At 38.0% G+C, this 26,379-nt stretch overlaps 1 long non-coding RNA gene across 2 annotated transcripts in view; it reads left to right on the plus strand.

Annotated features, from left to right (window-relative positions):
- LOC110399267 overlaps positions 20,730-26,379 on the plus strand; it is a 248,452-nt gene continuing 242,802 nt past the window's right edge. Inside the window, exon 1 of one of the 2 annotated variants that reach the window (XR_002439059.1) lies at positions 20,730-21,071. This is a non-coding gene — a long non-coding RNA (uncharacterized LOC110399267). The remainder of the gene's footprint in view (positions 21,072-26,379) is intronic. The other variant, XR_002439060.1, reaches the window with a different exon arrangement.

Consider the following 26,379-nt stretch of genomic DNA (forward strand, 5'->3'; position numbering starts at 1 on the left):
TGGAATTTGGGTTTTGCAATATTCAATTACATTGCATCAAGGAGCATACGCAGAATACATTTCCACAGGTGAAACATGAGAGGCTATGGGATTTCAGGAATTATGTTCTCAGAATCACCTACTGAGTAGACCTACCTTTTATTTTAACAGCATAGTTAGTGGTTTTGACATAATATTTAGGTGTGAAATCATTACTATGAATAATTCAGCTGTGGTTTTGTAGCTAGTGTTTTTTTCTATTCACACTCCCCATTAACAAAGAAAACCTGGTGAGGAGAGTGCTGCAGGAATACTAAATTCAAGTGTTGATAAAATAAGATATATATACTAACGCACTTCTAAGAGGGATTTATTATTCTTAAAGTATGATATAATTACAGCATTTGTTGATTCTAACTTTGTTATTACATTTTCTTTGATCCATTTGTTAAAATGTGCTTGCATGAAATGTGTTTCTTGTACTAAACAAATCTGTGCAACTCCATCAGAAAATAACCCTTCTGGCTTATTATTATGACATAGCAGAGAAAGTAATATAAAGTTGAGTTTTTTCAGAAACTAGGGAGTATCAAAATTATCACTGTATGCACTTAACTCATCTTTTAATTCTGCTTGCTTTAAATTTCCACCAGATTCCTGCATCACTCCCTGCTCTTGTCTCATGACATCTCATATTATCCTGCACTCACTGGGTAGCTAGCTGTTCAACATCTTCTTTTCTATTACTTTTTTTTTTTAATATATATATCTTTCTCATTCATCGTGCAGCCTCAGTGACTTATTTACTGCACCACTCTGACTCTTTATGGATGGAAGATTTACTAATGTCCTCTGAGGCTTTTGTTTGTGGTTTTAAAATGGGATCTGGGCACTTAACATACACTGAGGTCTTTATCTTCACAACACCTCTGTGAGATACTCTTCTTCCAATTTTACATATGAGGGATTGAAGCATAGATTGAAGATGAAATGCTAAAGGATGTAGTTTGTTTATTTTGTTAATATCCAATTTATGAGATGTAAGTTAGCCATTTATATTAATGTATATATTCAGTGGAAAGTTCTGAGTAGCTCTTTTTCAAGTATTCTTTCTGCAAACCAGCCCCAGATACCTCTAATGCAAAGAATGAAATGTGCTTTAGTGATCACCTCTGAAAAGCAGTGGTTTTCTTATGTGTCCAACAGCACACATGAGTTTTCTGGCAGAGTTAAGATGCAGCTCTCCAGAGCAGCTGCCATCTTCTTAAACCATAAGCCACCTTCTCTTTTCTGTGGCTTCTTGTCAATTTTTGCAGCGAATGCAATGTTGGAAATTCAGCTGCCATTACTCCGCTCTGACAACAATCCACAGTTCATGGGAACAAAATATGAGTAGGCAATGAAATATCTCATGGAAACACATACACAACAGGTCAGAAACAAAGCTAAATTTGGGCTCGCTTTCATATGAAAACAGCTCCCCCATCCCACAATAAGTCAATAAATATGTCAAATCCATTTGCAGAGGAACAAAGAGATTTGACCTACTTTTTGATTCTAGAGAGGTCTTGAATTTCTCAGTTTAAAATTTTAAGCTACTCCTGTGCCAGATTAATTATGAGCTTTTTCCCTAGTATCATTCTGGTAAATGACAGAAGTTTTTTTCTGAATATATGTAAGATTATGGGAAATCTGACTCTAAAATATGTCAAGGCCATAAGCTGCTGATAAATGGGTTTCTGTATTGTCAGGGAAGATCACTAGAAGCCTGCTGGTCTTAGAGATTCAAGTTAAGTAATGGGGAGGTTGAGTGGGGGGAGACAAACAAACAAACAAAAAAACCTAGCAGTGGCGTAGGTAATTTTGTATCACATCCACCTTTGATTTATCCATCCAAGATATGATAAACGATCTGAAGACCAGTTGTTCTAATTAAACAGGCCAATCTCTATATTCCTATGAATTAGTAGACAGTTTGGGGGTTTAGTTGGTCTTGTTTGTTTGCTTGGTATTTCTTTCTGTGAGAAATTTTAACAATTATGTATATGTAGACTTGTAAGTCATACATTTCTCATGATTTCATGCTGGTTTTTAAAAAGTTACAACTGGGCTTTTTCTTTTATGAATGTGCTTATCAGCTGATTGTTGACTTAAAATTGAGGGGGAAAAATCCCCATTATTTATTCGGCTTATTTCATTGAGTAGCAAAATACCACTTAATGTGTTTTTGAAAGGATTACTGCAAAGCCAATATTAAAGTAATATTGATGGTACAAACTAATTAATTCTGTTTTTTTTTTCTTAATAAATGGGAGTAACTTTATTGGGAAAAAAAAAGAATTGGAGAGAGGAGAAGGTAGGGTGAGATTCAGATGTAGATTTTTAAAAAAGTATGATTTTAAAACCTTGATAAAATGTAATAAGATACCAAGCCTTCTCATTCTGGGTAGTTAAAAGTGTAAGTGTGGAATTAGCCCTATCTAGGGCAAATGTTTTGTTCTTTGAAAAAGAAGAGTAACATGAAAATTAGCATGTCAGCTTTGGTTATGAACTTACACAGGTCTATGGTGTTTTGTAACAGCTGCACTTAAAACATTCAAATTTTGGGATCCACGTGGAGCCGGTCAGTTACCCAACTAGCATGGTGTGAATATTTGTTAAATTTGTTTCATGAATGTTTGGCTTAGTGTACCCCCAGACTATTTATTTACTGTCTTCAACAAATGAAAGGATTTTACTGTTACTCTGTCACTGCACAGGGAATGAATATGTCTGGCCTATTTTTAAGAGCTTCATGTCAGAGAAGGAGGCATCTTCCTTTCAAGACTTTTCAAAATAGAGAGACCTTTACAATGCACTTTACTTCATCAGCTCACTCTGCTCATGCAAACGGAAATGAGACAGGGAAGAACAGGAAGGTCAAACTTGCATAAACACACTGTTGTGCATGTTAACTGCCAGCAGAAAGAGCAAAATGCATCTGAACTGAATATATTACGCAGAAGAGACAGGAGATGCTATTCTGGCAAAGACAAACTTCGCTTTAGTACAGGCTCCCATGTGATCAAACTTAGAAGTACAGTTTTCTTTTAGTAATGTAAGAAGCATACGCTAAAATGATTATGAATCTGCCGCCATGTTTTTAACAACAAAGACAGAAGGAGCTTTACAGTTTTTTTTTGTTTTACTTTAAAGTTTAGGGACATCAAACAAGTATTTTTTCAGCTTTTATCAGCAAATACCTATATTTCCTAGCACTATCATTCCAATAAAGCACAACTTCTTTTCAAGAATCTCACTTAATTCTGTAGAGAAATTCACTAGAAGTTAACCTCCTTATTTTGATTTTCAGATGTATTGAATATCTGAATCTGAAATGAAATGATTTTAGGAAAAAAAAACACAAAGTCAACTCATTTTCTTTGAAAAAGCTATTTGAAACCTTCGTGGCAGACAGATATTTTTAATTGCGTTTCTCTATTTACCCATTATAAATTCCATTTACTCCCCAAGTGATTGAGATTAATTTCAATAAATCCAGTGTTTGGTATGCATGAAGGATCTCATCCTCTCTTAGCACAAGCCCTGGACACTTTGGACTACTCTGATTCTGCTGCGTCCTATATCAGCACTCCCTAATTCTCCTTGTGTAATTCACTCAAATTTGATTTTGCCTCCAAGAAAATCCTCTTCATTTATGCAAATTAAGACTGTACCTGAGGGAGAATTGCCTGAGTTTCCCTGTGATGCAGGGAAGCAGCACTCTACAGTCACAGCTCAGACTTCATTAGTGATGTACAATCTCAGCTTTGTTTGCAGGACATCTCCACCTCTTCACTGGCAATACTCTATGGCTGGGGAAGAAGTTATACTGTCTCACATTGTAGGAATAAGTGTTTGCATTTGTAGTGGGGGAAAAGGTGCTTTTAGATCTTGATCTCTTTAATATTAATAGCTGAAGAAGATTAGAAACTATTAGACATTCAGTTCATTAACAAAAAAAGTATTTCATTCTGTAAAAGAATTGTTTCACTTTGTTTCAGATTTTTGTTTCATATTTCTTGCTTCTCATTTGAGTGTGTATTTTCATTGACGTCTTTCAGTTAGTCCCTGTGGGACTATTTTATTAAAGCATTTTTGGCGCTTAAAATATGTAGCTGATATCATTAATCCGATTAAAATGTAGGTACAAGTTTGTAATATGAAATATGACAAAGCAGAACAAGATAAAATTACTAATGTAATTATTAATACAATTGCATTTTCAGTTGTTGCTCTGTCAAGTTTTCTAACTCTAAGAGTTTCCTCTTCTCTAAGACAAAAAGTTTTTCATTGGATTTGATCTACTGCTGTGGGAGGTAGTTTCCTTTTTCTTTTGGAGTAACAAGGGATTGATGAATGAAGTGGACAGAATTACTTGCAGAGATGTATGCCTCTTACTTCTCTGTGACTTCTCTGAATTCAAACAGGTAAAGACAGCTCAGCTAGTACAGCTGTTCATTTTCCCAGAGGAATGAAGAGTTGAGGCCTCAGTTTATTTTTCAGCAGACAATGGTTTTACTGAAGAATTGTGATAACGTACAGTCTTGTGAGCACTGTCAGGAAAAGGAGCCATGAAATACTGTTTAATCTCTAGAAGAGTCCCAGGAATGATTTTAGAGACCCATTTCCTTCTGCTTCACTGCCAGGCTACCGCCAGTGACATTTTATGACTACACTTGAGTGGCTCTTGCATCTGAGCACAACAGACAAAGAAATAAGCTGATGCCATAAGAATTGCAAAGTGAAAATGGTGAAAACAGTGATAAGGAAGTGAATTCAGGGTGAAGAAAAGAAGTTTATTTTTGAGGGGAAAGCAACAACCTTCTGGAACTTCACATAGGCTTATTCTAGTCTGATACAGTTCTCCAGGGCACCTGTTGTGTTTTGAATTGAAATTGGTCAGTGCGAAATCCCACTGCTTCTCCTCTTGTCTACTCTAAGCTAGTGAGCATGGAGAAATTGTGAGCTGTGGGAGACAGAACATAAGGAAAACGTTGGCTTTGGAGCCCACTTGTCCACAGGAGTTCCTGCACCTACACTACTGTGAATAATCAGTAGATTATGCTTTTTTCTCTGGGTTTTCATGTTGCTTCTGAGATACCACTGACCTGAACTAATGCAAGCAGATACTTCCAGACCTAAATCTAGATCCCTCAGGGTAGAAATTCAAAGTTGAACATGTTGATGTAAATTAAGAAAGACTTAGTTCACAAGCCTCTCGGTTAGAGGAGTGGGTCTGGAAACTGGAATTCTGTTCTTTCTAATACTGTCTCAGCACAGTGTGTGTCTGTTTCCTTTGTGTTTGGTTTGCTCTTCTATCAAATGAATCCATACTGATAATAATTTACATTTTCAGAGGTCCTTTTGTTTATTTAGTACTTATTTGGTTATATTAAATTTTTAAAGGTTCACCATGTTTATGTTTGTGTTTGCCTGTGTGCATGCTTCCCAATCTTGCTCCGCTAAAATGTGTTCTAAATGTATGAGGCTGCAACTGCACTTCAGGAAATGAGGGAGGACTACGTATCAGAGGAAATTATGGTGAATCAAGCACATCTTTTCCTCACAGATTTTATCTTCTCACTATAAAAGAGTAGAAAGGACTTATACTGGCTCTCCCTCTGGGAAGTAAGTGAATGAAAAATCATAACCTCTCTTAATCTGTGCAACACCTTATAGAAACATACAGAAAACAATTCAGTCTATCAGCCACAATTAAGGGTTTCAAAGCTCCCCTAAAATCTTAGTGAAGAAAACCTAGTATGCAGTTACCATTCCAAAACTCAGCCCTTTGGGCTAGCCTGTTGAAAGTCTGAGCTATACCACAATATTAGAGAAGCAATGTGGAAAAGCACAGCAAACAAGACCTTCAGATGATGGTTTTCCATTTTTCACTGAAAAAATTGGATTAAAAAAGAATCTTAGGATTAAAAAAGAGGGCCATACACAGTATCAGATTACAGCACTGAAATACAAATCCTGATCCAGCATTCAACACTTATGCTATATAAAACTTAAGTGACTGATTTTGCAATGCAAATATTATTCAAGATTGTATTATACCTAGGAAGCAACTCGAATGAGCACCCCCTGCACAAGGTGCTTATCCTAGACAATAGTGAGGCAGGGGGGTGTAAAAAAGAACCTGATGCTCAGTGACTCCTATGAAGAACAGAAACACAGGAAAGCAACTATTCAGGAACAGTCAAACTCTTCAGCATCTTTTTTCAGTTACACTGTGCTATAGTAAACAGCTGAAGGGAAAGCTTTCTGAGAGAAAATAACATGGATTACAAGAGAACAGGAAGCAATATTCGTGAAGCATTTAATGATAAATATGATCAACAGGCTTCCTAATGAAATGCCTCATCCAAAATACTAGAAATTCTTTGAAGTCTGATGGTTGTTCTCTCTTTTCTTTCTCTCTAAAAATGTGGTTGTCTAGAGATAGAAACTTACCCAATAGAAGCATACTTCAAAAAAATCTCAAGTGTTGCTGGAGAGAGTTTGTTTCTTTCAAATTATGTCAATTAGTTCTGCTACTTTAATTCTGTTTTAAAAGGGTCTATAGGTCCAAAATCACATATTTCGAGATTTTATTGTTGGACATAATATTTAGTCCCTCAAATATAGAGTAGAAATTTTTATGAGATGAAACTGCGTATCAGTTAACCTCTAGGAATACAAAAAAATATATCACAGAAAATAATCTTTTACTAAAAGTTTCTCCAGCAAAATATCTGTTAAAAACATCGAGCAATTTTCTCTTATCCATCTTATCATTTTGACAGGGTACAAGAAAGCTGGAGAGCCTCTCTCCTTTATTCCGAGTGAGAGGGCCATGCTGGCTGTGCTGTTAGGCAGACTGGGCCGTACCTGTACTTGAGGTAGGCTGACCCCAGAGATAGCCCTGATGTTTTGTGTTTAGAGAGATAACTAAATAATGGCACTTGAATCCAGCGGATGCATACGGTCAAAGTTACTTAACTGAAATGAGTTAGTTCAAAGTAACGGTGTGGAAAAGTGTCAACAGTTTACGGGCTTTCGGCCCAGTTCCAGGACGAAGGGGACAGGGGATCCACGGGTCCACACCCCGTGAAAAGGGAAAAGGGACAAAGGGTAAGGAGATGGCCCTGAGAGAACAGCGGCAACAATCTGAGGAGAAACAAACTAATTTACTAAATAAGATATCGAAATGCAAAACAACACACTATAATACAATAGAATTACAATTTAAGCTGATAAATCCAACACAGAGAGAGAGAATGTCCCAAAATCAAGGTAGGCCTTACTCTACTACCGACGATAAGACGGCGGGAGAGCGAGGTGCTGCCAAGACGAGAGACGGCGGAAAAAGGGACGAGGTCTCGTGATCTGCAAGTTTTTATACTGCGAGCTTTTATCTTTTCCCTCCGGCTGGAAAATGGTAACAGAGAAGCAAAGTACCGTGGTGACTGTAGTAGTCCTTCTCTTCTGAGAACCAGGTACATTCACTACATGATGTTACGATGTGGAATACCAATAACTGAAAATCATAAAACCATGACAAAAAGACAGCATAAAAAGAGCTAGTAGTATTTCATATTAACTTTGTCTTGTCCACGAAAACCTTTGTCACCACAGACCTGACTAGTAATTGTTAGGTTTATGCTGTGCTGGCATATCTGCACAGCCATGGCAGAAGTCTGAATCACATTGTTTATACTGTTTTAATCTCAGGCCTCTAGGTTTCTGCTGATGTACTCTTGGGAGTCTAGGAAAAAAATTTCTGATCTTGATACACTGTTTGGCTTTGGGGTATTATTTCTACTGCCCTCTGCAGCAGTGGGGTTTGGCTCCAGCTACAGGTAGCATTTTGGCAAGGTACACACCATAATGTGCACTTGATGCATTATGTTTTCCACACGAGAGAAAATCTGACTTCTGCGGAGAATGCATTAGTAAGCCGACAGAAAGAGCAAAGAGCATGAAATTCAGATGTGTTTGGCTGGTGTTTTGCTAATCCACTTAGCATAAAGCCAAGCACAGATATGGAGCCAGGTGGGAATTTTCTCTGCATCAGATCATGAGCAGGTATTAAGGTTTGTTTTCTACACTCCTCTATGGAGTGAGTCATGATCCTCCAGCAGGCTCATGTGGGAGCCTTATTTAGAAAAGCTGCTGCTCTTGCAGGGTTGTTGTTAGCCCCTCAATTATTACTTCCTTATCCGTCTGTGTGAAATTGCAGCACATCTCTGTAGGTTTTCTAATGGGCACTGGGTTGTATTTTGTCTCCTCAGCTGTGTAGCAGCAGCCAGCCCTGCCTACAGCAGCAGTTTTAATGGCCAGCTGTGGCACCAGGTTGCTGCAGGCCCTGTCCTCCTGTGCAGGCCGCACACCTCTGTGTGTGTCCAGGCCACAGCCTGCTGCAGAGCACTAGCAGAGCTTTTAGGCTTAAACCAGGGCAGGGCAGACCTATACCATCACACATCTGATGGCTGAGGGCAAGCGGAACACCAGAATGCAAGAGTTTCTGCAGTATAATGTGTAGAAACCTAGGGCTCAACAAGGCTACATGGGATTTGTGGCTGGAAGTAATGCATGAAGATTGGGAAAAGGCCATAAAGGGAAGCTCCTCTGGCACACATTTCTAAGTATTGTCCTTATAATGCCGAGAACGTGCTACATGCTTCATTGTGGTTCACACTTTAGCTCAAGAGAAGCTGCAAAGGAACAAGGACAAAACAAGAACATGCATGGCACCACCACAGGCCAGGATCTGGCATGCAGGCACAGGCAGCAGCAGTGCAGAACATGCAGCATGGGCAGACTGCTTATAGGCAGCGGCACTGCCCACTGCTCCCACCCTGAGGGCTGCAGTGATTGTGACTGGGTAATGCCTATATGGAGTGACCTTCATGGAATCATAGAATTGTAGGGGTTGGAATGGAGCTCTGGAGATCACTGAGTTCAACCCTCCTGCTAAAGCAGGTTCCCTGCAGTAGGTTGCACAGGAAAGCGTCCAGATATATTTTGAATATCTCCAGAGAAGGAGACTCCACAGCCTCTCTGGGCAGCCTGTTCCAGTGCTCTGTCATCCTCACTGTAAAGAAGTCATTTTGCATGTTTGTATGGAACGTCCTGTGTTCCAGTTTGTGCCTTGTCTTGCCGCTGGGCACCACTGAAAAACCCTGGCCCCATCCAGCACTGATAAGTTCTCCTCTCAGTCTTCTCTTTTCCAGCCTGAATGGCCCCAGGCCTCTCAACCTTTCCTCATACGGGAGATGCTCCAGTCCCCTAAACATCTTTGTGGTGCTCTGCTAGACTCTCTCCAGAAGTTCTCTTGTGGGTGCATCCCATCAGGGACCATGGATTTGTGTGTGTTGAGTTCGGCTAGATGCTCTCTGATCAGATTCTCCTCAAGTGGAAATCTTCCATTCCCCATACCTTCTCTCTTACTTCCAGGGTGTGGAATTCCTGAGGGGCAGTCTTAGTAGTAAAGACTGAAGCAAAGAAAGCATTCGGTATCACCACCTACTCAGTGTCCCCTGTTATCCAGGCACCAACCTCATTCAGTAGCAGACCCACACTTTTCCTAGGCTTCCTTTTTCCTACTGACATACTTAAAAAAGCCTTTCCTTCAGGGAGGGCTGACAGTTGTCAGCCTGAGGAGCAGTCATGTTTACCAGTAGAGGTAGGCTACTGTCATTTTCACAGCAAGAATTAGGGTCTGTGACACCTTGCTCACAGCTGAAGTGCCAAGGGTAGATGCCTCTGGTGCCTGCAGGGGCCACAGGTGTTGGCAGCAGCAAGGTTCCTCTGCACCGCTTGACTGCGTTGTAACTGCCACCTAGCACCAGTTCCAGGTGTGGTTTCTTTTGTTTTGTTAGGTGATGAAAGGGGCTTTTCTTTATGCCTTTCTTGCTTTATTTCATTAGCTTTTATCTTAATGTGTGATTACTTCAAAAAAGTATTCAAATTTTGAATATGAAAGTAACATCTGGTTTGTTTTCAATGCTAGTGTGCACAGCAAATGCAAATATAGTGTTATGTTTTAACAAAGGATTCTTGGATTGTCATTCTATTGCAAGTTGCCTACATCCCAATTACCCCAATGTTGGAATTTGATGGATTTTGCGTCAGCTGAATAAGAAACAGAAATTTACTAAACATATCTGTCTTAAACTTACTTCTCAGGATGGTTTCCATTTTTAACAGCATGAGCTAATCTGCACCTTGTGGCTTCTTCACTTACCATATTTCAATTCTCTAGGCAATGTATAAAATCTGTTTATAGGCCTCCAGTACAGATTGTATCAATCATGAACTACTGCTGATAAGCTGTCACCAAGCTCTTCACATATGCTGAAAACTGACTGAAGAGCTCTGAGGAGAAGCAGCGTGGAAGGGAGCTGCTGACCTGGAGGTGTTAGGAGTATCTTCAGCGTCTCATTGGCATGTGTATGTGAGGGGGAAAAGGACTTCTGAGGCCCACACATTCACAAAACAGTGATACTCTTACCAGCAGTTTTTGTTGGCATTGCTTCTAAGATTTAATTAGTATGCTTGCTATGGTTTGGTGTTGACTTCTTGTTTGGTTGTTTGAGCAGAGAGTCTCTGCTCTTTGCTGTATCACTTACCTGACTTGAGAGATAAATTGTGTAGTCTTTCCGCAGCTGTTCTGTATCACCACAATAAACCTAATTCAATGTCTGTGAGAAAATGAAGAACAAAGTGTTGAGGGACATACTTTTGTTAATGTTGCTTTATTCTAACTAGTAAATAATAAGGTGTTTATAGAGTTGTCATCCTTTATTTCCAGTTTTCGTATCAAGCTCACAGGATCTCATCTACAAACATTTGATGAAATCATTTAAGTTTGGCTTTGGGACTGCTACCCAGAACATAGTCCTCAAAAATCTTCTTTGTGGAAGCGGTTCCATTTTCCAAAGCAGATACAGGACTTCACTGAAGATATTTGCTTAATGTATTCCTTTATGCACAGCTTTTTTTCTAGTACTTTTAAAGCAAAAAATCTAAAATAAATAGCTTAATATGTAGGTTAAGGTCTGTTTCCCGGGTAAGTGAAAACAAAATACAAAATACTTGGATTCTAAGTGAGATGTCTAAAAAGCAAAAAACCCAATAGAGCATGACAGCAGGACCAAACAGAGCTTCTATTTTAGAAACTGGGAGGAGGCTTGCAGTTTGGTTGAAAATATTGACTAAAACTGTTCAGAAGTTTATTTTTTAAGATTTTTCTCTAAAAGTTTCCACTGGATAACTTTACTGTTTTGTCCAAGTGTCTGTCATGCAGGTTACCTGACATAATGACAAACCTGCCTTCATTGTAAAACTGCCATCTTAATGTGTGTGCATGTGAAAATTTTCCTTATTCCATTATAAAGACAAAAGATATAGTTATTTGGAGATCAAATAATTTACACTTCCTCCATTACATCTATTTGCATTTTGAAAAAGTGAAGGTGGTGATGGAATTGCCATTAGTCAGGTGTATTAATTCATTTTATGGTGTATTGTGACATTGCAGTATTGCTTTAGGAAGCTTCAGAAAAGGGAATGCATTGACAGCAAGTGTTGCAGTACTAGGAGGTGAAGTTATGGACATACAGCCGTCAGCTTGCTGTTTCTTGTGAATGATCACCTACCTGACATTGTATCACTTCTCTTTTTTGAATGAATGATCCTCCAAAAGAAGGTGGTAAAAGCTGTGAAAAGTAGCTCCACTGAAGAATCTGAAAGGTAAGTAAGTACTCAAGGACAGAAGCTAGTAAACAAGCAGGGGTGCAGCCTTGGTGGATACCTTCTTTCTATATTATGTTCTCTTCTGCGACAAAATAACATTTAATTTATGTATTGGTTTCTCCTTTACAAATCAAGCTGAATATGCTATGACCATTGAAATGGAGTGCAATCAACAGTTTAAATAATGAAAATCTTTCCAGCTCAGTTCAGAAACCAAGGTATTGTGATCTGTTAGCCATGAACTTGCTTGAAGACTCCGTAAATGACGATCTCTATACACAGTCCTGGCTGTTTGGCAGTCTCAGAGGATGAATTAGAATTTGCCTCTTAACACAGTTGGTCAGAGAAAGTTTCTTACGTGTTATTTAATCATTCTGCACATAAATGAATTTATTCCCTATGATACCTGCAGACAAGCTGACCTGTGGAGTTTTCCATAGTTTCATCTGATTGCATGGATCCACAATGGCACTTGTACAATATGTGACACTTGTCTAGAATGTGAAGAACCAGAGCAATCAATGCAGATACCCTCTGAGCTGAGTTTCTGATGCTGCAGAGCTAGTTAAAGGATGAGATGGGTGCTCAATATAACCTGATATAGTTGTTCCACCCTGATCACTTTCTTGTAGTCAAATTCCCTCTCAATTTTACTTTGGTTTTAAGTATAATGCGTAGGCTTTCTAGGGAAAAAGTACCTAAAGGTCTTTATTTGAAGAACTGTAAGGTTAGTCTGTATTGTCTTTTAAGCTACTCACACTTCACCCGTCTTCTTGTAAGACCCCGGAGAGTGATCCACATGGAAAATCAATGTTGAAAGCAGCAAAATATTTTTATGCATTCAAATAAATAACGGGTTACCCATTGATGACTACAAGTCAACATAAGGGGAAAACTGACTGATTCAAAAGTTTATTATTACGGAGGCTTGAGAGTTGTTCTCAGACTCCGCTGCAAGAGATGCTGCTATTTCAGCCAGAGGGATCAAGCTAAAGACTAAAAGAGCCGCAGCCTTATTCTTGAAGCTCCGGAAAGCCTTGGAAGAGAGCTAAGTATTTTCAGTTACTGTCCTGCAGTCAATTCTGCATGGCTGTACTAGAAGCACCTGTATGGACAAGGGCAGAAGACTTGCGTGAAGAACATGACTTACGTTGTGCTAATTTAGATGCCTTTAATTGTCTTGCAATGTGCCTAGTGAAACAGGATGAGATAACTGGACCTAAATAGTACACAACTCGTTTGCTCTCTTCTCTGATAAACCAACTAAACACTTCTGCTTATTTGTGTTAAAGAGGGCTTACCTAAATCACTGCCCAGCATTGCTAACAGATGCTTGGCAGGCATGCAATTCTTGTGATTTTCCTAATGCTTTTGGACTAGACAGAACTACTTTTAATATTTTAAGATTGGTGTAGAAATACTGTTCATAAACTTTTTTTTTTCCTTTCTACTCTGTCAAAAGATAAGCAACTCTTTTTTTTTGCTGAATAATTAGGAAAGTGGTTGCTAACATACTTGAATCTGAAAAATTCAGTTTGAAGATTGGCAAGAGTAGCACCATCAAATGTCTATCTACTGCTTATAATTTCTTTCTGAAAACTTAATTCCCACTTACTGCATTGTTTTCTATATTTATGAGTAATCCTGTATATTTTCAATTCATCTTTCCAGAGATTCTAACCTGTGCAGTTGTGCTCAGATGCATTTGGTAGGTGATGGGGAAGAATGACAGTAGGATGGGTAATTGTTGATGGAGCCTAGCTGTGTCAGGGAAGGGCAGGCTTAACTGTTTTAATGGGAACAAAATACTTCAGAGCTCTTTGAAAATACTGACAGACATTTTGCTAGCTGTAGAAGTTCAGGGTGAGAATAAAATTCACGGGCAAGAATTTACACTGAGAAGTGAATTTTTTTTGTTATGGAACTTCGTATTGTTCTATGTAATTCATGGCCAGAAGGTGAACTTATAGTCTCTGCCATTGCACAGCAAATTCAATAACCTGGAATTGGCAGATGGCATAAAACAGGAGTGCTGGGCTCTTACTGAGAGCAGACAAGTTGTATTGCTGAAGTCTGGGACACGTTTCTAGCTGTTCTGAAGGACAAAACAGAATTTCAGGTTGGGAACGGAGTGAGAAATGTCAAGTAATTTTTTTCTTTCACTTAAAACAAAGTATAACCTTACCACCTACACAGTGGTCTCCAGAGACTTAGGTTCCAAAGGCTCTGAATCAGTTTAGCTTTTGTGTGCTCAGAGTAAGCTGAACAGTTTGGAAAGGTAAATGTAACAAGTTGTTGAAAGCCAACAGTATTCAGCTTCTGCCCAGTCTAAGTCAGCTCGTGCCTGGAACTGTTCTGTGCATCCCCGCTCTGTTTCCTAACCTGTCCTTTTAGCTTTCAACAGCTTACGGGTAATGCAGCCCAGCAGGAATGGCCATTATTTCTGCTTAGGCCCTTCCTCTCACAAGTTACTTTCTTCTTTTAGTGAATAGCTAACATCTAAGAGAAATCCCTGAGCACTTTAATCAGCCTCTTATTTTCTGTGATGCACTGTGCTGGCTTTCTTAGCAAGATCTGTTATATTCCGCGTATCAATGAGTCTTTGATGCACTACATACATCTTTTTTAAAAATCCTTTTGCCCATACACACAATAAGGTTTTGGGATCTGCCTAAGGGGATGCCTCTGAGGAACACAAAGTTCCTTCTTTAATAGTTGTTTCTCAGAAACTTCAAGATGTATAGGTTAGATTCTGCATGCCACCCATAAGCCAAACATGTCTGTTTCAGTATTCAGCATTGTCCCTTCAAATATATTTGAATTTGTCTACAGCTAATTTGTCCTCAGCTACTTTGTTCCTGTAAGCAGTGGAGATTGAAGTCCTAATCTTCTCTTACAGGCATACTAAAGAAAAGGAATACAAGGCTATTTTGCTTACAGCCAGTAACAGCAGTGGTGTAAGCCAGGTATGTGGTAGGTGTCTGACTCAGTCACTGGGCTCCTTTTCAGTGACTTGAGAAGCACAGAAAGTAGAGATCAGCTTTGAAGAATGGTTTATAGCAAATTGAGATCAGGAAAAATATATAGAATGTAAACCCTTGTATGCAAATGAAGCATGTGGGAAAATGACAACTCTGAACCAGGAAACTGCAGTGAGCTTCTTATTTTTGCATGGTACAGGCACAAAAAATATAGGAAACACCAGCTGCTTGCCTCCTGTAAACAGAGGCAAAGTATGAGATTAAAGCTCACCATCAATCCTAGTAAGGAAGTATCGAAGCATCTGTCAAATATTTTACTCTTATGGATCCGAACTTTGCTCTCCCTGGCGCTGCTGGAAGAGCATCTGGTGAAGCACAGCTGAGCCTGAAGCAGCATCAGGCAGTGCAGTGCTCCTGGAAGGGCACTGCTGCAGCAGCTGCTCCTCAGCTTCCCTGGGATCCAGGCTCCTCTCTTCTAGATAAGCCAGCAGAGCAGCACACTGACCTGCAGCTAATGCACAATCACAGGGCCAGCTATTGTTCAAAGTAGGAATGCCATCTTGGTATTTTTTCAGGTGGTTTACCATCATCGTATTCTTAGAATTTAGGTGTCTAATACTAAAATGATGAAGGAGCATAGCTGAAAGTAAACATGGTGTGGCAGTTTCCATGGATGTTGTCATTTTGATAGTGAATATTGTGATGTAAAAGTCTCAAACATAGCCCAAAATTTGCATCATGATATGAAAGTGTAAAATGGTGAGACAACCAATCTATGCATTTTCCGTTTTATTTCTCTTCCAAATCATACCACTTTTAGCACAGTCACATGTTAAATCCTACCTTGAAGGTGTTATGTTTTATTGGCGAAAGATGAAAGCAGGTATATACTTATATTCATGGCTGACTGAGCTTTAATCTTATTTCTAACAATAGTGTTTCTTGGGAGCGTCATTCACCATCCCTGCTACACCTCCTCCTGTCTTTAAAAAGGAGATTAAATTTTTGTCCCATTAAGTTCTACTGAAAATTAATTGCTTAATGTTAAATGTATGTACTGCTTTGAAAATTATGGCATATAAGGGATGAACATTATTACCAGGTAATTATTATTGATAATACAGAGTTCTAATTAAAGGACCTACTGGGAGACAAAAGAGGTCGTGTGTGATTCTCCGTTTTTGGTGGCATGAATGATGCACAGTCATAAGCCCAGTATCACATGGTGAAGCAGCAGGTCTAGCAATTGCTGCTTATTTATTAAATCACTATAACCTACTGGTAATTAGTAAAATTTAGCATTAGCTCTAAGGGAGTTATAACTGTAAGTAGAGCAAGACAGAGTTTAGAGCAAATGACTGATGTCCTACAAATCTCTGGACAGTTTTGTGATTGATTAGTAATCTCAGGCAGCATTTTGAGTTGTATTTTGTGACCACAGAAGTAAATGGTGCTGACTTCTGTATTGCTGTCTTTTATCACAAATGTTACATGTTTAACATATGTCTTAACTTAAAGGAACTTACTTAAGGAGAAGTGTCTTGGTAACTGTGTAGATGTGTACTTTTAGACTTTTGGGGTAGGAAGTGCTCTGATTGCCAGTCACATATTCAGAGTGAGTACGCAGGCTGGGGATGAAGGCTGTGATTTATGAAAGACAGTACTGTAAGACTAAATTTCCAAGGAATCAGAGGAGTTCTGTGCACTGAGTCTCAAAATTAGAGTATCAGAGTTGTTCAAGCTGGGCATAAAAAAGCATGCTTGTTGAAATGTAGGCTTAAACATCTGCCTTCCTCAAAGCATTCCACTGAGTTTTCATTTGCTAAAAATTTCCTCCTCAGGAAAATGCAGCCTGGTGTGTTGGACTGCAATCTGAAAGTCTTCCAGAAAATTCAGACAAACCAGCATCCAAACCAGCAGAATATAATTTTTTTGTCCTGGTGCCACCTTTTTAGTACTGTCTTTGTGGTCTTCTGAAGACCACACTGAATATTATACGTAACTCCTGTAGTAGTGATTAATGCGGTCAATTTTAACATTTGTTGTAAATGACATGCTGGTAGCTCTATGATACCTTGCTATTAAATTACTTCTAACCTCTTTTACTGTAGTCAAGTTCTGCCTTTAAAGTACATATTGCTAAATGTCGGCTTTTCAGTACACTGTTTAATTAGTGTAGGCATTTGTCCTGGAAGAGTAGATGATGCAGATTAAAATTTCCTCTGCCAGAGGAGCAAGTTGCTTGTATAGTATGTTGTAGCTGAATTTGGTGTCCAACCTAGTCCTTTCAGCATCTGTAGATGTGCTAAGATAGCAGTAATTCAAAAGAGTCCTTGATTCTTAAACAAAAGAACTCTTATTTTATGAATCTTAACAGAGTTTAGCTATCATGCTGCTTAGTCCTGTCAGCATTTCTGGGCATCTCTGCATGAATAGGAGCTTCTAAAAGTATGGTGGTGTGAGATCTTTAGAGAGTACAGGCACTTCCAGGGTCAGACACTATCTGATTTTGAGAAGGATGCCTCCATTTCAGACAAAACATTTTTAGATCTTGCCTTGACAGACATGACTGCACTTAACTTTCCATGAACGTGTCATTTCTACCATACTCACTGGTCTTGGAGGACTTACTGTCATTCCCTGTTTTTGCTGAAATAGTTTTAATGAGTCAGAGCAGGATTTTTTCTTCATCCGCTCTTATTATCACAAGTAATAAATCAATAAAGACCATGCAGTACAGCAGCAATTCCAAATTGTATCGATTCTGATCTGCTGTGAATGCTCCTGCAATGACAAGACATTGAATGTTTTCCTCCAAATGTAGCACTGAGCTTTTCCGTAATGATAATGGAAGCTTTGTTCAGGCTCTAAAACGTAGCATCGTATGTCCATCGCAGTTAAAGGGAGTATAAATTCCTTTATTTTTGGTCTACTCTAGTGTGAAACCGTTGCATTCATAGAAGAGAAAGAACAAAGCACAATGGAATAGTGGGAATTTAAGAGCATTTGTATAATGTTTGTGTGGTATGTCATGGTTGTCAGCAAAACTAACTTCTTTGATGGGAGGTAACAGGACAGTAAGTTTGAAAATACTTTTAAATAACTTAACTGTGCTAGAAAAAGTTTATGCTTGACTTTCACAGAGCTTTTGCTTAATTGTTATACTGCATTTTTTTTCTGTAGTGTTTTTCATACCAGAAATACTTAGCTGTTAACTAAGTACAGTTCCTACTCACAGGGGAATGAAATGGACCAATAAGAGGTTCCCTAACCTTAGCTCTTTCCCTCACATCAATTGGCATTATAAATCAGAACAACATTCCAGACTTGAGTAAGCTTTGGAGCCATGTGTAGATTAATAGCTAGTGATTTTGGCAGTGTGATTTATATGCTCAGAAGAGATCTAATCGATATGCTCTTGAGGGACAGCTGGATGCTCACAAGAAGTATCAGATACCACTGTAGCTCTGGGACTTAATAGTCACTAGAAGTAAGAAACAGTTAAAATTATGGTGATTTAGTGATATACTACAGTGTAGTTAGATCCATGACATCATGAATTAACAATGCGTTCAACTTCAGTAGTGCTGCAATTAAGAAATAATTATAGCCTGTAAATACAGTGTTTGACTGTCTTACCTACTGTATCCACAGTTAATACAGGATTTGGTAATTGCATCTCTGTTTTCTAGGAACTTAATCAAATCCAAACCCCACGAGATGGAGTATATGTGGGGCTGATTCGTTCAGCCTTGTTCACATCCAAAGACACCTTATGACTCTGATAGCTGTCTGGATACTGGAAAGGAAGTGATTCATCATTTATTTCCACTTCACATTGTCAGGATTCTGCAATTAAAAGGCTACTGTTAAAAAAAACAATCTAACAAGGCCTGAATGTGACATGTCTTGCTGTTGCAAAAAAGAGCTGTGGAATATTGTCCCATACTTCAGGGTAGCTCTAATTCATCATTGATTCATCATTACTTCCATGTTAAATTTGTTAGGCTTTAATGCCTAGAACTGAGTTATTTTTGTGAACTCAGTGGAGTAATGAATATTGCTAAATGTGAATTTATTACACTAATTCTTGAATGATCTTTTAAGTGATCACACTACCTAACAAAGTAATTAGATTCTTCTGGTGGGTTTGTGTTAGGCAATTTTGAAACAGAAAGCTTACTAAAAGAACTCGTTTAACTTGCAGGTTATTACATTTCATCACTCAATACATGATAGCCCTCTTTCAAATAGTGGTTCAGTTCTTTCAACAAGCAGCTGTTTATAAAGATGTAACATTAAGCACAATATTTGCAAAACTGTTCTTTAGGATAACATTTACATGATTTTTTTTCATACAACCAAGCTATTTTGGCAGATTTCCATCTGGATCATTATCATACGAGTCAATTTTCTGTGCTCACTTGCAAAATTCTTTTTTAATGGAATCATTTAAATTCAGTTTAATTTTATTCATATTTTGTTCAGGATTTTATGCAATATTTCCAACCAATGTATTCTTTGACCATTGGCAATAGACAGCTGTGTATTAGTGTAGACAGCAAGCTAAGAAATTTTGTCCTGTACTTAGGGACATTTTGCTCTATTTTTGTGTGACAGGTTAGAAGATGGTTTGGAGAGCCCTAATATTCATTCAGTTTATTTACTAGATACCAATATTAAGGATTTAACTGGCTTATGGAATGGGCTTCATATACAAGATAGATCTAGAAATTTTACTTGAGGAGTGACTCTAAAACATGCCTTGTTCTTACTGAGATCAAACATAGGCTTTCTCTTCTATTTATTAGTCAGACTGATAACATTTGAAACACAGGACTATATCAGAGGGCAAAGATTCAAAATTACCCTATTTACATAGTTCAGTATTGTACAAATGTTGATGAAGGTCCGTATTTTCCCCTTCCTAATGGTGACTGTGGGAGGATGCATGCAAATTTTTGTCATGTTAGGTGTGTTCCAAAGCTTGTGCAGAGTTCAGAGAGCCAACAAATAGCAGTTCCTTGTTTATGTATCTGTAGAAGGCAGCTGCGGAAAAATCTGACAGTGATGGTTGTTAACTTTTTTGCTCTGTTTTGTTGAGCAGTACGAGGCCTATAGCAGATTCTAAAATATGGATATAACTGCAGTTCTTCCTTTTTGCTTTCAATCTTATTTTCTAGGGATCCAGATTGGTAACAGATTGCCACGAAAGACGTAGTAAGAAAAAAAAACTATCCAGCCTTGCCATTTCTTGCAGTTTTCATTAGTTGCCATTTACTATACTTAGTAATAAATCTTTGAAGGAGAATTTGACTCAGAAGTTTACTGATATTTGAAGATTTATTCATACTGATATTGCTGGCACAGGTCTGTGCTTACTTCTTCCTGCATGTTGCCTTTTTTGTAGCTCCATAGCCTCTTATTCTTTACTACATGCAAAGTTCAGAAAAAAAAAATAGTCTTTTAATTCAACTGCGTGTTCAGGAAAAAAAGTCAAAAACAGTTTGTAGATTGTGTACATATATGTACAGGCTACTGTGGAGGTCCTCACCAAGAGAGACACCTTTGTAATCCTTTTGTTTCCCACAGTATTTGGGTTAAAAAAAAAAAAAGTGCCACATGAGTGAATGACTTGCTGAAGAGCATATGTAACTAAAATAAGTCGTAGAAAATAGTGTGGACTAAGACCTAGTTTCAATTTAGACTGTTTGGACCAGAAAAGAATTCATCCCTAATGGGTAGTTTGTTCAGAAAATAGCTCAGCGAGGGCACTGTGAAAGTTTCAGCTAGAAAAGGAATGCAAAATTAAGTTAATCTTCTGTACTTTCTTTGACACAAGGTATACAATAAGACATCAACTCCTGTGAGACAGCAGAGAGGTGTTTAAAGTGTTCAGCCTACACAGAACAGAGAAACAGTTCTAATTCGCTTTTGACTGTGTCAGTCATCTACAGAGTTGACGTCTGCAACAGTGTTAAATCATGAAGGAGCTGTGAGACTGAGAGACAGCAGACTTAGAAATATCATGCAAATTGTAGGAATATAAATATTACTGGCTCACTGGTTCTGTTTTTAACGGTAAACTCGCTGTAGGGGAACTATTAGGTCACGACTTGAACTGGTGATTGAGCACCTGGTGAAGGAGTGTGGCTGGCCTGGGAAGCACAAATTGTTTGCACCTGTACTCCCCATGTGACCAGAATGGGTGGACTCACCCTGGCTTCATATAAGGGCCAGCCACTGAAGGGAGAGCATCTCTTGGACCTAGGCTGGTTCCTGAGAAGGGGTGCTGCATAGCTGGAGACTCCCTTCACCAGTAGGGTGAGTTCAGCCCTTTTTTCTGTATGTGACTGTTGGCCTACATGAGAATACTTTGCCTATTATTACCAAGATCTTGTCTGAAACAATTTTGATTATTTGGGAGCAGAATGCTATACAAAGCTGATAATGTACTGATAAAAAGTTTCCTTGTAACTCACGGAAGAATCAATGAACTGAGGGAAGACAGATTGATGCTGCATATTTCTCTTCCTGTTTACTGCCAACTTTAAGTATGGTCTCCTATCTGTTATGCTGGTCCTTCAGAACAGGTGTGTTATGTTGGGCTTTAAAGCACAGCTGGATCTCATGATCTTACAAAACTGTACTGAAAGCCAGGGATATAATACGAAAATACTGTTGCTTGGAGGGTAAGTTTAACAAAGCATTGAACTCTTGATGTTTTAGTACTCCTTCAAGGTATATCTTAATTTTTACTTTTGTATTTGCTAAAGAAAACTGTTGAAATTACATCATAGTACCTTCGTTAAAAGCCTTGTTCACATCTTATGTAGTTATACCTAGGCTAACGCTACATGATTGTACTACATAAAGTTGCCAGAACAGTCCTGGTCTCTGGTGTGGACCTGCCATCCTAAATGACTATGTTATATGACATGTGCTAATACTGAATGAGTCATAACATTTCTAGGAAAATAATGGAATATTGAGTCTAGAATTCTGAATTTTTTCTCTCTGGAGAGAACTCAGGTTTCTCTCTCCTTTTTTTCGATAGATACAAAACTCCGTCATTTTTCTCTATTCCTAGTCTAGTATTAGATATGGAGGCTGGCGGCCCTGCCTGTGGCAGGGCGGTTGGAGCTTGATGATCCTTGTGGTTCCTTCCAACCCTAGCCATTCTATGGTTCTTTCATTGGTCTTGCCAGCTTTGCTGTCTGTCTTACCCTTAATATTTCATCTGTTTTAAGCTCCTTCTCACATCTGAGCTGTAAAATTCTTTTTACTGCACCTCAGTCACTATTTTACTTCAGCTTAATCTTTATGATATGTGGATGGCTTTTTCCACTCACTAATGTTCTCTTCGCATGACTGTTGGAGCTTTTTTCTGAAGGAACTTAAATAGTCCCTTCTTCTCCTCACACACAAAAAAAAAAAGTGAAAAGCCTTTACTCTTCTGTCTTTCAATGTCTTAAATTGTCATCTTTTATCTTGACAATGAGTTTTCAGGGTGCTTGCATGGCGTTCTATCAAATAGATAATAATGTAGGTGGGATTGGTCATGTATTTATTCACTACATACTTTACTATGCATGTAATAATCCCATAAGAATATTTTGATAGAAGTATTTTGTACCTGACGAAGGATCTTGGAGCTAAAGATGTCCATATGTTGACTGTTGTTAACGAATGTATGTATTCATTGTTATAAACTTGGTCTGTGCAGTTATATATAGAAGAGTCTCAATATCCGGATATACCAGGAAGGCCTACTAGTGTCACCTACTAAATTTATGTGTTTTCCAGACTAATGTTTAGGGGAAGTACTTTCAAGTGCTACATGATTCAAGAGCTGCTAGTGCATTTGGGAGATGCATCTTCTAGTTCTTCTGAGCTTTCTACTACAGACGAATAAATCATAATTCAGGAAAAATGAGATGAGTCTCCAGTAATTTCTTTACTTCAAGTTGCGTGGCAGTTTAAGATACTCAAAATCAGATATTTAAAATGAAACAGCTCTGTAAGAAGGATTTTACCTGGGTTTTATATTTAAAATGTAAAACATAAAGCAACGGATACGCAAAATATGTGGTAGAAATACTTGCATGGAAAATAAAGGGATGTTACTATAGTCCTTTTAAAAAAAAAAATCAATTCACTGAATAGTTATCAGTACTTGTGAGAACTCTAGTGCATGTATTTAGAACCAAATTATAAAGAAATAATATTGGAGCATGGCTGTAAAGGAGCATCTTTGTGGCTTGTAGATGTGCTTAAAATGTAAAAATGTTCTAGTGATAACTGTCCTTTTGTGTTTGTATTGAACTTCCTTATGATTCTTTTGTTGGATCAGGGATGTTTTAATTTTTAAGAAGTTCCTGCAAATTATGTTGCTGTTATTTCTGAAGGTTAGGATAGAGGAAAGGTAACTAGTTAAGGAACGATCATCAGCTAGGAACGTTATCTGTAAATCATGTTTCTCTTGTGTTGCAATAATTCTGGCTCCAGATTATTTGACCTTACCAGCAAATAAATTGTTTTGCATGCAGAAAACATTGTGCAGTCTAGACAAAGTCTGTTCGGTTATTTCTGATCTGTTCTCCTGAACTGCTGCTTGTCACAAGAACTTTCTTCAGTCTAATGTGATCATTAAATGTAGTTGATAGTGAAAAATTTGATAGTGCACAAGAAATAGAGCTGAAAAAAAGTCATGAAGGAAAGCAGTCCCTAAAATGAATGCAGAACATGGACTGATGACCAAGTGACATTGTAGACAACAAGATGGCACTCTGTAATTTGTGCTTTGGTCCAAATTCACCAGCATAATTGAAATAAAATGCACAAAAAGGTTATTGGAAGATTAACAACACCTGTAAACAACACTATTTTAGGAGATATTTTGCTACCTTCTGTTCAGCGCACTTAAATCAAACTCTTCCATGATTTCATAGGCACTTAAGAATCAAAGGTGTATGCTAAGCTGTATAGGATGCTGTCAGTTCTTGCACCTTTGCTTTTAAATAGTTGTTGGTTTAAATTCATTCTTTTGTCGCTTCTCATAAGCCACTTCAGGACAGGATGATACTAAAAAGTGAGATTAACTTTTTTTTCATCCTATGGGCTCAGTAGAAGTATTAATTTCATGAATCCAGTCACCAAATTGGGACTTTCAATTGGTACAAGTCCAATTGTCTGCTCTAGATCTCCCATTCTGCTGGGAATGGAGAGGCCACAGATTATTCATTTCTTGTTCACTTCCATTGAAACACTTTCACAATTAGAAAATATGTAGGTGTTTCAGCTTGGAGAAGATACTGTGAGTGGAAAGATGGTAAAGATTCTGAATTTTTAATAACTTTACTACTAACCTGTACAGCACTGTTTTCCCAGCTGTATTTTCTCATTTCTTGGTAGGAACAAAAATGCCATAAAGTTGATGCACTTTGTTAACTAGCAAAAGCTTTCTAAAGCCTTTTTTTTTTTTTTTCCCCTAGCATCTGAAAAAGGCATTGCATGTTAACTTAATCTTTGGCTGCTGCAGTGTAGAAGTATTTTTACACAGACTGTTTCAGAAGAAATCTGTAGAGGCAATACATTAGAATGTCTTTGGTAATGTTCCTGTAGTGTTATTATAATATATTATTCTATTCCAAGTATCTCTGGATTATATTTGAGAAACAAAGGTTCACTAGTTTTGCTATTAGGAAAACAAACAAACAAACAAAATTTGTAACCTGTAAGAACCATCTAATGGCATCAGTTAAAATTATTGTTTCCTGTAAGTCTCTAGAAATAACATTAATCGATATATTGGTTATTTAATATTTTCTGAGAGTTGCTGGGTAGATAAGCAGCTAATAAGCTACCCATTATGATTAGGACGTATTTTCCTTTTCCTATTTGAATAGTCACTTTCATTGCATTTGTCACAAAATAACTTGTATGGTTTATTTATACTCTAATTAAAGACACGGTTGAACAGAATTGATTGGGTCTAACAGAATTTCAAAAAATTGCACTATGGATAAAGGTAAAGCAACAAGTGGATGTTTTCTATAAAACTTTATGAACAGAAGCACCTCTTCATGGTGAAAAAACCACCAAATATATTTTAAATGGCCCATAAAAGCTATAAAGTCACGTAGAACCTGTGGGAGGACAAGCTTATGAAGGTCTTGTTAGCTCTATATCTTAAAGTATCCTCTTACTCAGTAAATGCAGGAACAACACTTGTTTTCATAAGTCTCTATGGTGTAAACTACATGACATAGAAGTCACTGCAAAATGATGCGCAACCACTCATCTGATTGGTATGCAGAAGTAGTTCCTGGCAGCTTCGGAATGAAAGACTTCACAATCCAAATCAAAGTCAATCTCTGGATCTTATCTTCAGAACTGACATGCTTGTAAATGCATTTGATCTGCTGAAATTTAAGTAGGAAGAAGTAAAAGCTTTTGCTACAGCATCTGTCATGAATGCAGAGAATAAATTCTAGCATTGCATTTTCATCTTTCAAAATTTAAAAGAAAGATGCTTTTTGCCTACAAGTTGTGTATGTCAAAATATTACTAAAAAAATTAATAAATTGTATATAAAGCTTGTGCCGGTTGTCTCTTTCTATTGTTTTCATATCTGTTAGTTCTGTGCTGTTTAGACAAATTAAGAAGACTGAGAAAAACTGTTTTATTTTGTCAGTACCCTCAAAGAAAGTGGTTGGCACAGCCATGCAAATATGCTGATCCTAGCACAGTGCTGCCATGGGAGGGGGGGGAAGGTAGATAGCAAAGCTAGTGTCCTTATTCTGCGAGGTTTTGGCTTCCAAATGCTTCTTGCAAATAAAAAGTGCACAAAGCTCTGAATAGAAGGTTAGGTCAGCTGCATGCAGAGACAAGGAGTTACTGTGTATTCATGTTTACCCAAGATAAGTGCCCTAGTTGTGTTATTGTTTCCCTTTTGTCACCTGTATTCTAAGCCCTTAAAAAAATTTTTTTTCTAACTTAATTTTCCTGTCGACATGGCTCTTGCTAAAAGGTACTTCTGGGGTTTGCTTGAAGATTAAGTTCAGTTCCCATGGATATGGTTAAGTCAGGATAGTGGAGCATAGTTGTTGTGCTCGCAGTCCTTGAGCAATTCTTTGCCTGTCTAAGAGTGTTTGGTGTCTTTGAACTTATTTGTACAGGCTAGCCTGTGGACTTGCTGTACAACAAGGCTCTGGAGGAAGGGAATCTTGGTTGGCTTTGGGCATCAGTAGGCTAGTGGGTTGAGAACATGAATTCTGGATGCCCTAAAGCAACTTGTAAGGAAGATACCATATGGAATTACTAGCAACATCATGGAAAAAGAGGATTAGAGCTTGTGATTCTGTTGAGAGAGAACATTACTGGCAGTAATGTATCTGTAACTGAATGGCAGTTTCAGTAACAATACTGAAATTAAACTTTGTGCTCCCATGGGTTTTGGCTTTTTTTCAATACAAACTCTTAAGTACTGTTATGCAGTAACATCAATTATTGTCTAGAACCACTGAAACTTAATTGTGCTAATAAGCCTCCAGATATCCCTACCTACCAAAGTTACCATAGCATTGCCTTCAAGCTTACTTCAGAATTTATTAAAAACCTATATTGTACT

This window comes from Numida meleagris, chromosome 5, assembly GCF_002078875.1.
Source record: "Numida meleagris isolate 19003 breed g44 Domestic line chromosome 5, NumMel1.0, whole genome shotgun sequence".
NCBI lineage: Eukaryota > Metazoa > Chordata > Aves > Galliformes > Numididae > Numida > Numida meleagris.